General features: G+C 37.4%; 1 protein-coding gene across 5 annotated transcripts in view; it reads left to right on the forward strand.

The window, feature by feature from the left end:
• Positions 1–18774, forward strand: part of LOC121377049 (transmembrane protein 241-like) — a 135220-nt gene that overhangs the window by 82692 nt on the left and 33754 nt on the right. The window contains exon 1 of one of the 5 annotated variants that reach the window (XM_041504905.1): positions 12819–12882. The exons of 3 other annotated variants lie outside the window; for them this stretch is intronic. The gene's annotated coding sequence lies outside the window, so the exon portion shown is untranslated. Of the gene's footprint in view, positions 1–12818; positions 12883–15408; positions 15430–18774 lie in introns of those variants that run through there. One more of the 5 variants, XM_041504906.1, reaches the window with a different exon arrangement.

Consider the following 18774-nt stretch of genomic DNA (forward strand, 5'->3'; position numbering starts at 1 on the left):
ACAGACAAGATGGCACATGCCATGGTCTTTGGTATCCCAGTCATGGTACACTGGCTGGAATGAGAAATAACCCAATCGACCCACCAATGGGGATCGATTCCAGAACCAATCAAAGTAATCAAGTTGAATCCACGAAAAAAAAGTATGTTTTCTTTAGTGACACCACAGATACATACAGAGGGAGACAGACAGAGAGACAGAAATACATACAGAGAGAGACGGGGAGAGAGAGGCAGAGACAGATAAACAGACAGACAGACAGAGATTGACAGTAGATATATCGAACTATATCCTAATGATAAAGGAACATTTAAACAAAAGGAAGTCAATAAAGAAAAAGAAAACTCCTCAAGACAAACTAGATCAAAGACATCAGAAGATGAACCAAATAGTAAAGACAAATCGAAAATGTACAGTTGCCATTTTATCCATTCCGTCTTCTTCTTGTTCTTCTTTTCATCAATTCCATCTTCTAAATATCCAATAAATCCTAAGACATGTACTGAAGAGAGATGACAGCCGAAAACGAAAACGAAAACGGTTCTACGTGTATATCAATCACCACAACAGCAATAAAGCTGTAAAACTAACAAACAACAAGATACAACAAAACAAACTGTAACACACATCCGTTAATGCGAAATCAACAAACGTAAATACAAAGCAATCATGCAAATTGAGAACATAACAAACTGTAACACACATCCGTTAATGCGAAATTAACAAACGTAAATACAAAGCAATCATGCAAATTGAGAACATAACAAACTGTAACAAACACCAAAAATGAGAACGGAACAAACTAACAGAAAACAGTAATAAGAACTGAACGAACTAAGAGAACTGAATAAAATGTAAGAGGAAGCAATGATGTAAATTGAAAACTGACCAACTAAGAAAACAGTAATAAGAATTGAACAACTAAGAGAAACTAATGAAAACTGAAAACTGAAAAGAATTGACAGAAATCAATGAGAAGAACTAAAACAAAATACAATTAAGTGACAAATGCGAATGGAGCATATCATGACAAACATTAACAGTGAGAACTGAATTAACTGTTACAAAAACAAGTTTGCAAACTGAAACAAAACTGTAACAGAAATCAAACACACGAACGTAAAAATATAATAATAAAAGTAAATAAAATGAAAAAAAGGAAACTAGAAAATCAATCACTAATGACAACTGAACAAATTCTAAACAGAAAAATATCACTGTAACACAAACTGGAAAGGAGAACTGAACAAACTATAACAAACTGGTAACGAGAACTGAACAAACTATAACACAAACTGATAATGGGAACTGAACAAACTGTAACACAAACTGGTAATGAGAACTGAACAAACTGTAACACAAACTGGTAATGAGAACTGAACAAACTATAACACAAACTGGTAACGTGAACTCAAAAAACTGTAACACAAACTTGTAATGAGAACTGAAGACATTTTAACACAAAGTAGTAACGAAAAAGAACAGAACAAACGCAAGCTGATAGTAAGAACAGAACAAACTGTAACAAACTGATAATGAAAACAGAACTAACAGTAACACACAGTGATAATGAAAACTGAACAAAATGTACAATAAACTGGTAATGAGAACAGAACAAACTAACACAAACTGGTAATGAGAACAGAACAAACTGTAACAAACTGATAATGGGAAATGAACAAACTAGCACAAACCGATAATCAAAACAGAACAAACTAACACAAACTGGTAATGAGAACAGAACAAACTGTAACAAACTGATAATGGGAAATGAACAAACTAGCACAAACCGATAATCAAAACAGAACAAACTAACACAAACTGGTAATGAGTACAGAACAAACTGTAACACAAACTGGTAATGAGTACAGAACAAACTGTAACACAAACTGGTAATGAGTACAGAACAAAATGTAACACAAACTGGTTACGAGTACAGAACAAACTGTAACACAAACTGGTAATAGGTACAGAACAAACTGTAATACAAACTGGTAATGAGTACAGGACAAACTGTAACACAAACTGGTAATGAGTAAGAACAAATTATAGCACAAACTGGTAACGAGAAATGAACAAATTATAACACAAACTGGTAATGAGAACTGAACAAATTCTGACACAAACTGGTAATCAGAACTGAACAAATTATAACACAGACTGGTAAAGAGAACTGAACAAATTATAACACAATCTAGTAACGAGAACTGAACAAATTGTAACACAAACTGCTAATGAGAACTGAACAAATTATAACACAAACTGGTAATGAGAACTGAACAAACTGTAACACAAACTGGTAATGAGAACTGAACAAACTATAACACAAACTGGTAACGTGAACTGAAAAAACTGTAACACAAACTTGTAACGAGAACTGAAGAAATTTTAACACAAAGTAGTAACGAGAAAGAACAGAACAAACGCAAGCTGATAGTGAGAACAGAACAAACTGTAACAAACTCATAATGAAATCAGAACTAACAGTAACACAAAGTGATAATGAAAACTGAACAAAATGTACAATAAACTGGTAATGAGAACAGAACAAACTAACAAAAACTGGTAATGAGTACAGAACAAACTGTAACTCAAACTGGTAATGAGTACAGAACAAACAGTAACACAAACTGGTTATGAGTACAGAACAAACTGTAACACAAACTGGTAATGAGTAAGAACAAATTATAGCACAAACTGGTAACGAGAAATGAACAAATTATAACACAAACTGGTAATCAGAACTGAACAAATTATAACACAGACTGGTAAAGAGAACTGAACAAATTATAACACAAACTAGTAACGAGAACTGAACAAATTGTAACACAAACTGGTAATGAGAACTGAACAAATTATAACACAAACTGGTAATGAGAACTGAACAAACTGTAACACAAACTGGTAATGAGAACTGAACAAACTATAACATAAACTGGTAACGTGAACTGAAAAAACTGTAACACAAACTTGTAACGAGAACTGAAGAAATTTTAACACAAAGTAGTAACGAGAAAGAACAGAACAAACGCAAGCTGATAGTGAGAACAGAACAAACTGTAACAAACTAATAATGAAAACAGAACTAACAGTAACACAAAGTGATAATGAAAACTGAACAAAATGTACAATAAACTGGTAATGAGAACAGAACAAACTAACACAAACTGGTAATGAGTACAGAACAGACTGTAACACAAACTGGTAATGAGAACTGAACAAACTGTAACACAAACTGGTAATGAGAACTGAACAAACTATAACACAAACTGGTAACGTGAACTGAAAAAACTGTAACACAAACTTGTAACGAGAACTGAAGAAATTTTAACACAAAGTAGTAACGAGAAAGAACAGAACAAACGCAAGCTGATAGTGAGAACAGAACAAACTGTAACAAACTGATAATGAAAACAGAACTAACAGTAACACCAAGTGATAATGAAAACTGAACAAAACGTACAATAAACTGGTAATGAGAACAGAACAAACTAACACAAACTGGTAATGAGTACAGAACAGACTTCAACACAAACTGGTAATGAGTACAGAACAAACTGTAACACAAACTGGTAATGAGTACAGAACAAACTGTGACACAAACTGGTTATGAGTACAGAACAAATTGTAACACAAACTGGTAATAGGTACAGAACAAACTGTAATACAAACTGGTAATCAGTACAGGACAAACTGTAACACAAACTGGTAATGAGTAAGAACAAATTATAGCACAAACTGGTAACGAGAAATGAACAAATTATAACACAAACTGGAAATGAGAACTGAACAAATTATAACACAGACTGGTAAAGAGAACTGAACAAATTATAACACAAACTAGTAACGAGAACTGAACAAATTGTAACACAAACTGCTAATGAGAACTGAACAAATTATAACACAAACTGGTAATGAGAACTGAACAAACTATAACATAAACTGGTAACGTGAACTGAAAAAACTGTAACACAAACTTGTAACGAGAACTGAAGAAATTTTAACACAAAGTAGTAACGAGAAAGAACAGAACAAACGCAAGCTGATAGTGAGAACAGAACAAACTGTAACAACTTAATAATGAAAACAGAACTAACAGTAACACAAAGTGATAATGAAAACTGAACAAAATGTACAATAAACTGGTAATGAGAACAGAACAAACTAACACAAACTGGTAATGAGTACAGAACAGACTGTAACACAAACTGGTAATGAGAACTGAACAAACTGTAACACAAACTGGTAATGAGAACTGAACAAACTATAACACAAACTGGTAACGTGAACTGAAAAAACTGTAACACAAACTTGTAACGAGAACTGAAGAAATTTTAACACAAAGTAGTAACGAGAAAGAACAGAACAAACGCAAGCTGATAGTGAGAACAGAACAAACTGTAACAAACTGATAATGAAAACAGAACTAACAGTAACACCAAGTGATAATGAAAACTGAACAAAACGTACAATAAACTGGTAATGAGTACAGAACAGACTTCAACAGAAACTGGAAATGAGTACAGAACAAACTGTAACACAAACTGGTAATGAGTACAGAACAAACTGTGACACAAACTGGTTATGAGTACAGAACAAATTGTAACACAAACTGGTAATAGGTACAGAACAAACTGTAATACAAACTGGTAATCAGTACAGGACAAACTGTAAAACAAACTGGTAATGAGTAAGAACAAATTATAGCACAAACTGGTAACGAGAAATGAACAAATTATAACACAAACTGGAAATGAGAACTGAACAAATTATAACACAGACTGGTAAAGAGAACTGAACAAATTATAACACAAACTAGTAACGAGAACTGAACAAATTGTAACACAAACTGCTAATGAGAACTGAACAAATTATAACACAAACTGGTAATGAGTACAGAACAAACTAACACAAACTGGTAATGAGTACAGAACAAACTGTAACACAAACTAGTAATAAGTACAGAAGAAACTGGTAATGAGTACAGAACAAACTGTAACACAAACTGGTAACGAGAACTGAACAAATTATAACACAGACTGGTAAAGAGAACTGAACAAATTATAACACAAATTAGTAACGAGAACTGAACAAATTGTAACACAAACTGCTAACGAGAACTGAACAAATTATAACACAAACTGGTAATAAGTACAGAACAAACTAACACAAACTGGTATTGAGTACAGAACAAACAGTAACACAAACTGGTAATGAGTACAGAACAAATTATAGCACAAACTGGTAACGAGAAATGAACAAATTATAACACAAACTGGTAATGACAAAAGAACAAATTGTAACACAAACTGGTAATGAGTACAGAACAAATTATAGCACAAACTGCTAACGAGAACTGAACAAATTATAACACAAACTGGTAACGAGAACTGAACAAATTATAACACAAACTGGTAATGAGTACAGAACAAACTGTAACACAAACTGGTAATGAGTACAGAACAAACTAACACAAACTGGTAATAGTTACAGAAAACAAACTGTAATACAACCTGGTAATGAGTACAGGACAAACTGTAACACAGACTGGTAATGAGTACAGAACAAATTATAGCACAAACTGGTAACGAGAAATGAACAAATTATAACACAAACTGGTAATGAGAACTGAACAAATGATAACACAGACTGGTAAAGAGAACTGAACAAATTATAACACAAACTGGTAACGGGAACTGAACAAATTATAACACAACTGGTAACGAGAACTGAACAAATTATAACACAAACTGGTAACGAGAACTGAACAAATTATAACACAAACTGGTAACGAGAACTGAACAAATTATAGCATAAACTGGTAACGAGAAATGAACAAATTATAACACAAACTGGTAATGAGAACAGAACAAATTGTAACACAAACTGGTAATGAGTAGACAACAAATTATAGCACAAACTGGTAACGAGAACTGAACAAATTGTAACACAAACTGCTAATGAGAACTGAACAAATTATAACACAAACTGGTAATGAGAACTGAACAAATTATAACACAAACTGGTAACGAGAACTGAACAAATTATAACACAAACTGGTAATGAGTACAGAACAAACTAACACAAACTTGTAATAAGTACAGAACAAACTGTAACACAAACCGGTAATGAGTACAGAACACATTATAGCACAAACTGGTAACGAGAAATGAACAAATTATAACACAAACTGGTAATGAGAACAGAACAAATTGTAACACAAACTGCTAATGAGAACTGAACAAATTATAACACAAACTGGTAATGAGAACTGAACAAATTATAACACAAACTAGTAATGAGAACTGAACGAATTATAACACAAACTGGCAACGAGAAATGAACAAATTATAACACAAACTGGTAATGAGAACTGAACAAGTTTTAACACAAACTGGTAATGAGAACAGAATAAATTATAGCACAACCTGGAAGCGAGAACTGAACAAATTATAACAGAAACTGGTAACGAGAACTGAACAAATTATAACACAAACTGGTAACGAGAACTGAACAAATTATAACACAAACTGGTAAAGAGAACTGAACAAATTGTAACACAAACTGGCAATGAGATCTGAACAAATTGTAACACAAACTGGTAATGAGTACAGAACAAACTAACACAAACTGTAATGAGTACAGAACAAACTGTAACACAAACCAGTAATGAGTACAGAACAAACTGGTAATGAGTACAGAACAAACTGTAACACAAACTGGTAACGAGAACTCAACAAATTATAACACAAACTAGTAACGAGAACTGAACAAATTGTAACACAAACTGCTAACGAGAACTCAACAAATTATAACACAAACTGGTAATGAGTACAGAACAAACTAAGACAAACTGGTATTGAGTACAGAACAAACTGTAACACAAACTGGTAATGAGTACAGAACAAACTGTAACACAAACTGGTAATGAGTACAGAACAAATTGTAGCACAAACTGGTAACGAGAAATGAACAAATTATAACACAAACTTGTAATGAGAACAGAACACATTGTAACACAAACTGGTAATGAGAACTGAACAAATTGTAACACAAACTGGTAATGAGTACAGAACAAATTATAGCACAAACTGGTAACGAGAACTGAACACATTATAAAACAAACTGGTAACGAGAACTGAACACATTATAACACAAACTGGTAATGAGTACAGAACAAACTAACACAAACTGGTAATAGTTACAGAAAACAAACTGTAATACAACCTGGTAATGAGTACAGGACAAACTGTAACACAGACTGGTAATGAGTACAGAACAAATTATAGCACAAACTGGTAACGAGAAATGAACAAATTATAACACAAACTGGTAATGAGAACTGAACAAATGATAACACAGACTGGTAAAGAGAACTGAACAAATTATAACACAAACTGGTAACGGGAACTGAACAAATTATAACACAACTGATAACGAGAACTGAACAAATTATAACACAAACTGGTAACGAGAACTGAACAAATTATAACACAAACTGGTAACGAGAACTGAACAAATTATAGCATAAACTGGAAACGAGAAATGAACAAATTATAACACAAACTGGTAATGAGAACAGAACAAATTGTAACACAAACTGGTAATGAGTAGACAACAAATTATAGCACAAACTGGTAACGAGAACTGAACAAATTGTAACACAAACTGCTTATGAGAACTGAACAAATTATAACACAAACTGGTAATGAGAACTGAACAAATTATAACACAAACTGGTAACGAGAACTGAACAAATTATAACACAAACTGGTAATGAGTACAGAACAAACTAACACAAACTGGAAATAAGTACAGAAAACAAACTGGTAATGAGTACAGAACAAACTAACACAAACTGGAAATAAGTACAGAACAAAGTGCAACACAAACCGGTAATGAGTACAGAACACATTATAGCACAAACTGGTAATGAGAAATGAACAAATTATAACACAAACTGGTAATGAGAACAGAACAAATTGTAACACAAACTGCTAATGAGAACTGAACAAATTATAAAACAAACTGGTAACGAGAACTGAACACATTATAACACAAACTGGTAATGAGTACAGAACAAACTAACACAAACTGGTAATAGGTACAGAAAACAAACTGTAATACAAACTGGTAATGAGTACAGGACAAACTGTAACACAAACTGGTAATGAGTACAGAACAAATTATAGCACAAACTGGTAACGAGAAATGAACAAATTATAACACAAACTGGTAATGAGAACTGAACAAATTGTAACACAAACTGGTAATGAGAACTGAACAAATTATAACACAGACTGGTAAAGAGAACTGAACAAATTATAACACAAACTAGTAACGAGGACTGAACAAATTGTAACACAAACTGCTAATGAAAACTGAACAAATTATAACACAAGCTGGTAATGAGTACAGAACAAACTAACACAAACTGGTAATGAGTACAGAACAAACTGTAACACAAACTAGTAATGAGTACAGAACAAACTGGTGATGAGTACAGAACAAACTGTAACACAAACTGGTAATGAGTACAGAACAAATTATAGCACAAACTGGTAACGAGAAATGAACAAATTATAACACAACCTGGTAATGAGAACAGAACAAATTGTAACACAAACTGGTAATGAGTAGAGAACAAATTATAGCACAAACTGGTAACGAGAACTGAACAAATTATAACACAAACTGGTAACGAGAACTGAACAAATTATAACACAAACTGGTAAAGAGAACAGAACAAATTGTAACACAAACTGGTAATGAGTAGAGAACAAACTGTAACACAAACTGGTAATGAGTACAGAACAAACTGTGACACAAACTGGTAATGAGTACAGAACAAATTATAGCACACACTGGTAATAAGTACAGAACGAACTGTAACACAAACTGGTAATAAGTACAGAACAAACTGTAACACAAACTGGTAATGAGTACAGAACAAATGGTAGCACACACTGGTAATAAGTACAGAACAAACTGTAACACAAACTGGTAATGAGTACAGAACAAATTATAGCACAAACTGGTAATAAGTACAGAACAAACTGTAACACAAACTGGTAATGAGTACAGAACAAATTATAGCACAAACTGGTAACGAGAAATGAACAAATTATAACACAACCTGGTAATGAGAACAGAACAAATTGTAACACAAACTGGTAATGAGTAGAGAACAAATTATAGCACAAACTGGTAACGAGAACTGAACAAATTATAACACAAACTGGTAACGAGAACTGAACAAATTATAACACAAACTGGTAAAGAGAACAGAACAAATTGTAACACAAACTGGTAATGAGTAGAGAACAAACTGTAACACAAACTGGTAATGAGTACAGAACAAACTGTGACACAAACTGGTAATGAGTACAGAACAAATTATAGCACACACTGGTAATAAGTACAGAACGAACTGTAACACAAACTGGTAATAAGTACAGAACAAACTGTAACACAAACTGGTAATGAGTACAGAACAAATGGTAGCACACACTGGTAATAAGTACAGAACGAACTGTAACACAAACTGGTAATAAGTAGAGAACAAACTGTAACACAAAGTGGTAATGAGTACAGAACAAACTGTAACACAAACTGGTAATGAGTACAGAACAAATTATAGCACAAACTGGTAATAAGTACAGAACAAACTGTAACACAAACTGGTAATGAGTACAGAACAAATTATAGCACAAACTGGTAATAAGTACAGAACAAACTGTAACACAAACTGGTAATGAGTACAGAAGCAATTATAGCACAAACTGGTAATAAGTACAGAACAAACTGTAACACAAACTGGTAATGAGTACAGAACAAACTGTAACACAAACTGGTAATGAGTACAGAACAAATTATAGCACAAACTGGTAATAAGTACAGAACAAATTATAGCACAAACTGGTAATAAGTACAGAACAAACTGTAACACAAACTGGTAATGAGTACAGAACAAATTATAGCACAAACTGGTAATAAGTACAGAACAAACTGTAACACAAACTGGTAATGAGTACAGAAGAAATTATAACACAAACTGGTAATAAGTACAGAACAAACTGTAACACAAACTGGTAATGAGTACAGAACAAATTATGGCACAAACTGGTAACGAGAAATGAACAAATTATAACACAAACTGGAAATGAGAACTGAACAAATTGTAACACAAACTGGTAATGAGAACTGAACAAACTGTGCCAGAAAACAAGAAGATGATGATGATGAATGTGAGCAAACAGAAATCAGTGATTAGAACTAAACAAACTTTACATGCTTACTTATGCTTGATTTTCCTATTTTAAAAAAAATAATAATAATTAAACATTTTCAATTATTAAAACAAACCTGAAATATGAATATTTCGCGTTTGAGCTACCTAAAGCAACTTTGGGCCACTGTAAATGAAAATGTTGTGCCTCAATATTTAGTTTTCGGCCTCCATACTGTCCTGATTAATTTCGAGCCCTGCGTACACGCCGACACAAACACACACGCACATACACGCACGCATGCACACAGCATATAGACTGGACGAGTTTTCAAAAAATGTAAAAGCTGGAAGCATTTTGTGGTAGAAGTAACTGCCGTAGCTATTTTACATAATTCGAGTATGCTGAATCTAAAAATGGTTGTTACCAAGCTGAATTTTCATTTATTTTGGCTGCAATAACATAAGAAACAAGATGTCCGCTACCATTTAAATTATTTTAATAGCATTGTGTACATGGCCTTTTATTTTCAACATTTTAGGTTCATAATCAAATGGAAACGTCTGTGAATATATAATCAATCTAACAACAGTTTGAAGACAATTACCTTAGTTTAGGACGACTGCCACTGATAGCGTAGGATTGTAACCCATGTTCTGCTAATATAGCGTTTTTGGCCCTTAAACACATTACCTACAATGTCTTGTTAAGAATATCCATATTCTACACATATAAATTATTTTGCGATATTCCAGTGTTTGTAATGACTCATAATATGTACCGTACCACCAAGGTGAGGGACCTGTTACAAACATTAAAATATCCTGAAATACCGGAATAGGATTTATAAACATGTCACACCAGTGGCAACAGTATACAGTGGTCACCGTGGACCAAGCTCTGTATTGCACGTTGGTTTAGCTCAAATGGGCTATCCCAGAGTACAATAATAAGATTATACCGCGTGTTGGTGGTCTTGGTGGTCTTCACACATCCATGTTTTTCAGAGAGTTATTGGAAACATATCAGTGGATCGGGGCTTACAGAAGAATGGGTTGAAAGTGGCATTCCTGGTCTTAATACAACTGAGCAAGTCCTGAATGGAAAAGCATAAAAATGCCATGTAGCAATATTGTTGTATTTACAAGGGATACGGGTGTTCTTTTACTGCTTGTGTCATATTTTACTCGTTTTTCATGCCAAATCACTTTGGATGATGTCGGGCACAGCAAATAAGCGAACATAATTAACATCTTCGATCAGTTACCTATTGAAGCGATAGCATCTCACCTGCCGTTTCGTGCACTCACAGGGTGTGACACTACTTCTTTTATAACAAGTTCTTGAACTACTATCTTAAACTTTGGAATGAACACTGTTGAGTTGAGAAATTGAACTAATCTGATACTGTTTATGAAGTCAGTTAACCGTTACGTTTGGAAGACATGTCAATAGCACTAGAAACTTGGATGTAAATGTAACAACATTGCCAAACGTAATTTTCTACAAAGACAGAATACGAGAAGAAAAAACTAAATTTTGATGCCAATTTGAATTTCGTTAATCAGAGGATTTAAATCACAAATGATAGTTTGGTAACAAGCAGAGTTGTAATTAGCACATCCAAGTGATATAGAATTTGCTTGTTACCGACTTCTACCAAACAATGCCTAATGTTTCATTTCTATGTATCTTTTTGGAAAATTCGTCTAGTCTAGCAGGCTGGGAAGGTTAGGGGTGTTCGGACGAACTCGTCGCTGAGGCTAAAGTAATGTTTTACAGTCACTGGGTGTAATATGAGGTTATTCATATATGTGTCACCGTGTCAGTTGCGTAGCGGGGAGGGGGGCGGGGTGCATGCCCCCGCCCCCCGCCCATCAAACCTTTCTTCTTTTAAATCTATCAAATTTAATAAAAATCATACATACATACATAATGCAACCCTTGCAATTGTCCGCGACAATCGGCAATGCCGTGGAGATTGCCGCGGAGTTTTCCTTCGCTGCGGCATTTTGTTTGCCGTGGACTATTTTGGATATTTTTTTTTTCCAAGATCTAATTTTTCGTTATTGTTAAAAAATAAGATATACTTTGTGAGCTGAAAACAAGATTAAACATAAATATAAAAACTAACTGCACCGTTATTACTAAGTATCTGAATCATAGTGCCATCGAACATGACCGAAAATACTTGTAAATTCCCAGCATCAAGCGAGTTCTAACTTGGTCATTGAACTCGATTGAGGGCAGGACCTAGCCCAGTGGTACAGCGCTCGCTCGACACGCGGTCGGTGTTGGATCGATTCCCGTCGGTGGACCCATTGGGTTATTTCTCGTTCCAGCTAGTGCACCACGACTGGTATATCAAAGGTCGTCGTAAGTACTACCCTGTCTGTGGGATGGTCCATATAAAAGATCCCTTGCTGCTAATCTAAATGAGTAGCCATGAAGTGGCGACAGCGGGTTTCCTCTCTCAATATATGTGTGGTCTGACGCCATATAACCGAAATAAAATGTGTTGAGTGCGTCGTTAAATAAAACATTTCTTTCTTTTTATTTCTTAGCAATTGGTTGACTGTTCATAGCACGTGCATTGCAAGGACCACTGGATCGCAGGAGGTGATAGCTTACACATCTTTTAACCGTGGCTATGGTGCGTTACAGGTGTTTTATTTTCAGTAAAATGCTCAACATGCAGGTCACTTGGTGTGTTATGACCGTCCTCATGGTGAGATAGTTATACATATACATATAGAGAGAGATCGTTCTGATAGTTATACATATACATATAGAGAGAGAGAGATCGTTCTGATAGTTATACATATACATATAGAGAGAGAGAGATCGTTCTGATAGTTATACATATACATATAGAGAGAGAGATCGTTCTGATAGTTATACATATACATATAGAGAGAGAGAGATCGTTCTGATAGTTATACATATACATATAGAGAGAGAGATCGTTCTGATAGTTTAATCAACATTTCTCCATCATTTATATAGGCAAAATATACAACCCTTTTGTGGTGCCGAGTCGCCTAATCCAAAAATATACAACCCTTTTGTGGTGTCGAGTCGCCTAATCCAAAAATATACAACCCTTTTGTGGTGCCGAGTCGCCTAATCCAAAAATATACAACCCTTTTGTGGTGCCGAGTCGCCTAATCCAAAAATATACAACCCTTTTGTGGTGCCTAGTCGCCTAATCCAAAATATACAACCCTTTTGTGGTGCCGAGTCGCCTAATCCAAAAATATACAACCCTTTTGTGGTGTCGAGTCGCCTAATCCAAAAATATACAACCCTTTTGTGGTGCCGAGTCGCCTAATCCAAAAATATACAACCCTTTTGTGGTGCCGAGTCGCCTAATCCAAAAATATACAACCCTTTTGTGGTGCTGAGTCGTCTAATCCAAAAATATACAACCCTTTTGTGGTGCCGAGTCGCCTAATCCAAAAAAAATACTAATAAACAAATTACCGATTTACTTGGGCTTCAAAGGGTGGCATTCGGTCTTGGTCACTGCGGACTGACTACGGTATATATGATAAATTGTCATCCCCTACCAACCCCATTGTTCTTGATCGTGCATGTGTCATTCGCGTGTCAACTGTTGTGTCACTGGTATAAATAAATATTACGGCATATTGGCAAACAAGGCAAATAACAAACTCATCGTTCAAATTTACTTACAATCCAGAGTTGCAAACATGTTAACGGTAAAATTGCCGTGGAAAATGCCGTGGACACTATTTTTCCACGCCACATTATTTGCCGTGGTCATTTTCTTAATTGCAGGGGTTGTACATAACATGGGTTGCCAAAATAAAACCTCACCAAGCTTTCAAACGGTTCCATAAACTCCGTAAACAATCATGTGACGTCAAATATTTGATGACGTCAACAAAGTCGGTCGGTTGCCTAGGGAATCCGCAACTTATATATATTTTGTAAAGAAATAATAATTGAGAAGAAAAAAAACACAAATAAATAAATAAACAAATGAACAAACAAACAAACCCAACGTTCAAATACCGCAACATGCATATCCACTAAACAAAACTGGCGTAGGAAGCGGGGGGAGGGCAACGCGATGGTTTATATATAGAGGATAACAATTTGATAACTGGTACCGAGTTTGTTATTCTATTTATTACCTTAGGTATTTTTTCTCTAAAAGCCTATAAAGGCCAACCTGTAAAGAAACGATGAAAACCACTTTACGCACTGTTCTGAGAATTGCAATAGCTTTGTAATTTAATCACATTCATAGATAATTTTCAAAAACAAAAGTTATTTTTATTCTGCTACAAAATCTATAATGAACTGCATTAAAATGACATTTTGTTATAAATTTAACACCAAAAACAGAGCCGTAAACGCACTTTAAACGTCATTTTGGTGCTTGCCAAATCTTGATGACGTCATATTTAGTACCGACAAGGTCATTGCAAACACAAACACCTACACACATACATATATACACACACACACACACACACACACACACACACCTACAGATACATCCAAACCACAAACACCTATAAACACACACCCACGCCCATGCGAACACACACACAAAAACCACCTACACACAAACGCCCACCCACACATGAAAACACACGCACGCACGTGCACAAACACCTACACACACATAACAAACACCAACCCATGTATACACACACACACACACACACACACACACAAAACCACCTACACACAAACGCCCACCCACAAACACACACACGCACGTGCACAAACACCTACACACATACAAACACCAATCCATAAACACACACACGTGCACAAACACCTACGCACACACACACACAAACACACAAACACACCACACACATACAAACACCTACACATCACACACACAAACACACACACAAGCGAACACACACACACAAACACACACACACGCACGTGAACAAACACTTATACACACGCACGCGCGCGCAAAAAAGAAGAAACCAAAACAAAAACTCACCAAGCTTCCTAAAGGTTCCATAACTTACAATCAGGTGACGTCAAATCATTAACGACGTCAATAAAGTCGGTCGGTAGTCTAGGGGATCAGCAGCGCCTCCTAGAGGAGGTTTATTGAAAGTTCCCTCCCTTCACCCTCCCCTCTCGTCTTCTCAAGTATCATAGATGCAGGCGCCTGTGAAGTATGGTCCGAGGGATGGGGGAGGTCGGTAATCGAAACTTCTTTTTTATCATTTATCTCCGGAAATATCATTAGATCATCAATTACATAACTCATTATTATTATTTTTGTTGTTGCTCCTGTTGTTGTTTATTTATTTATTTATATACATTATGTTGCACTGTCTATTACCTTGTTTTGCCTTACCTTGTGTTCGGTTAGTGGTTAGTGGTTAGTGAGAGAGAAGAGGGTATAGTGACCTTACACCAACCCGTTGATTATGAGTCGTTAAAAACTCCCTCTGGGTGGGAGCCAGTACCGGGCCGTGAACTCTCTATCCACCAGCCCTATGTCCGATGGCTTAACCACGACACCTTCGAGGCCGGTACCGGGCTGTGAACTCTCTACCTACCAGCCTGTAGTCCAATGGCTTAACCACGACACCTTCGAGGCCGGTACCGGGCTGTGAACTCTCTACCTACCAGCCTTATGTCCAATGGCTTAACCACGACACCTTCGAGGCCGGTACCGGGCTGTGAACTCTCTACCTACCAGCCTGTAGTCCAATGGCTTAACCACGACACCTTCGAGGCCGGTACCGGGCTGTGAACTCTCTACCTACCAGCCTTATGTCCAATGGCTTAACCACGACACCTTCGAGGCCGGTACCGGGCTGTGAACTCTCTACCTACCAGCCTGTAGTCCAATGGCTTAACCACGACACCTTCGAGGCCGGTACCGGGCTGTGAACTCTCTACCTACCAGCCTGTAGTCCAATGGCTTAACCACGACACCTTCGAGGCCGGTACCGGGCTGTGAACCTTCTACCTACCAGCCCTATGTCCAATGGCTTAACCACGACACCTTCGAGGCCGGTACCGGGCTGTGAACTCTCTACCTACCAGCCTTATGTCCGATGGCTTAACCACGACACCTTCGAGGCCGGTACCGGGCTGTGAACTCTCTACCTACCAGCCTGTAGTCCAATGGCTTAACCACGACACCTTCGAGGCCGGTACCGGGCTGTGAACCTTCTACCTACCAGTCCTGGCTTAACCACGTCCGAAGCCGGTGGCTTAACCACGACACCTGTAGTCCAATGAGGCCGGTACGGGGTTTACCAGCCTTATGAATGATTTAACCCTCCACCGGCCGGTACCTATCAGCCTTATGTCCGATGGCTTAGCCACGACACCTCCGAAGCCGGTACTTAACCACGACACCTTCGAGCTGTGAACTCTTACCTACCTATCAGCCTGTAGTCCAACTGGTTTAACTCTCTACCTACCAGCCTGTAGTCCAATGGTTTAACCACGATACCGCCGAGGCCGGTACCGGGCTGTGAACCCAATACCTACCAGCCTTATGTCCAATGATTTAACCACGACTCCACCGGCCGGTACCGGGCTGTGAACCCTCTACCGACCAGCCTTATGTCCGATGGCTTAACCACGACACCACCGAGGCCGGTACCGGGCTGTGAACCTTCTACCTACCAGCCATTTGTCCGATGGCTTAACCACGACACCACCGAGGCCGGTACCGGGCTGTGAACCTTCTACCTACCAGCCTTATGTCCGATGGCTTAACCACGACACCGCCGAGGCCGGTACCGGGCTGTGAACCCTCTACCTACCAGCCTTATGTCTGATGGCTTAACCACGACACCGCCGAGGCCGGTACCGGGTTGTGAACCCAGTACCTACCAGCCTTATGTCCGATGGCTTAACCACGACACCGCCGAGGCCGGTACCGGGCTGTGAACCCTCTACCTACCAGCCCTATGTCCGATGGCTTAACCACGACACCCTCTACCTACTAGCCTGTAGTCCGATGGTTTAACCACGACACCCTCTACCTACTAGCCTGTAGTCCGATGGCTTAACCACGACACCCTCTACCTACTAGCCTGTAGTCCGATGGTTTAACCACGACACCCTCTACCTACTAGCCTGTAGTCCGATGGTTTAACCACGACACCCTCTACCTACTAGCCTGTAGTCCGATGACTTAACCACGACACCCTCTACCTACTAGCCTGTAGTCCGATGGCTTAACCACGACACCCTCTACCTACTAGCCTGTAGTCCGATGGCTTAACCACGACACCCTCTACCTACTAGCCTGTAGTCCGATGACTTAACCACGACACCCTCTACCTACTAGCCTGTAGTCCGATGACTTAACCACGACACCCTCTACCTACTAGCCTGTAGTCCGATGGTTTAACCACGACACCCTCTACCTACTAGCCTGTAGTCCGATGGTTTAACCACGACACCCTCTACCTACTAGCCTGTAGTCCGATGGCTTAACCATGACACCCTCTACCTACTAGCCTGTAGTCCGATGACTTAAATTCGACACCACCGAGGCCGATTCTACCTTATCTTGATTTACCTAGCCTTCATATTTGTCTCATCTTCCCTTTGTCTTTGTCGTTTGCCTTTCCCTAAGCATATTGTCATTCTATTTCTCTTTGCCCATGGCTTGCCTTGTTTCTTTTTCTTTTTACGTTTAAATCAACACTACCGCTTATTCATGTTGCAGTGGAGCAGACAAGTCTTCTCGTGCTTTTTAAAACATCGGAACATTCTTTAAAAGAAACGAGACGTTTTCTGATGTCAATTTGATCTTATTACTTTTGTTTATTCATACCCAAGAAACAATTCCCCTGGGGATGTAACTAGTATCTTAATTAGATTGTATTTGTATAAGTAGTAGAAGAAAAAGAAACAAGAAGAAGAAAAAGAAGAAGAAACAAGTAATAAACAAAACATAAAACGTCGTCTGTTAAACGAGAAAATCAAATATCGTTGCCATGATATTTCTTTTCGGCAGGTGAATCTTTTAAAGGAAGGAAATGGTGTATAAACGACGCACTCAACACATTTTATTTACGGTTATATGGCGTCGGACATATTGTTAAGGACCACACAGATATTGAGGGATGAAACCCGCTGTCGCCACTTCATGGGCTTAACTTTTCGATTAGCAGCAAGGGAACTTTTATATCATCATCCCATAGACAGGATGTATCAGTCGTGGTGCACTGGCTGGAGCGAGAAATAGTCCAATGGGCCCACTGACGGGGATCGATCCCAAAGTGGATCTTTTAAACGTATTTATTTATTGTTTCATTTTTCACCTTTTTTTTATGTTTCATTACTTAAATGTATTACACGTCAGTGTTCAAAGTAAACACTTGTCCGTTTGTCCTGACAAGTAAAAATTTGCTCGGACAAGCAAAATGTACCTGAGTGGCTGTCCAGTAGACAATAACAGAATAAAACAAACCATTTATTTGGACAAGTGGAAATATTATTAGAGAAGTAAATTTCTATACGTACTTTTCCAGTGGATAAGTGGAACATTCTGCTTATTTTTATC

Source organism: Gigantopelta aegis, chromosome 7, assembly GCF_016097555.1.
Source record: "Gigantopelta aegis isolate Gae_Host chromosome 7, Gae_host_genome, whole genome shotgun sequence".
Classification (NCBI taxonomy): domain Eukaryota; kingdom Metazoa; phylum Mollusca; class Gastropoda; order Neomphalida; family Peltospiridae; genus Gigantopelta; species Gigantopelta aegis.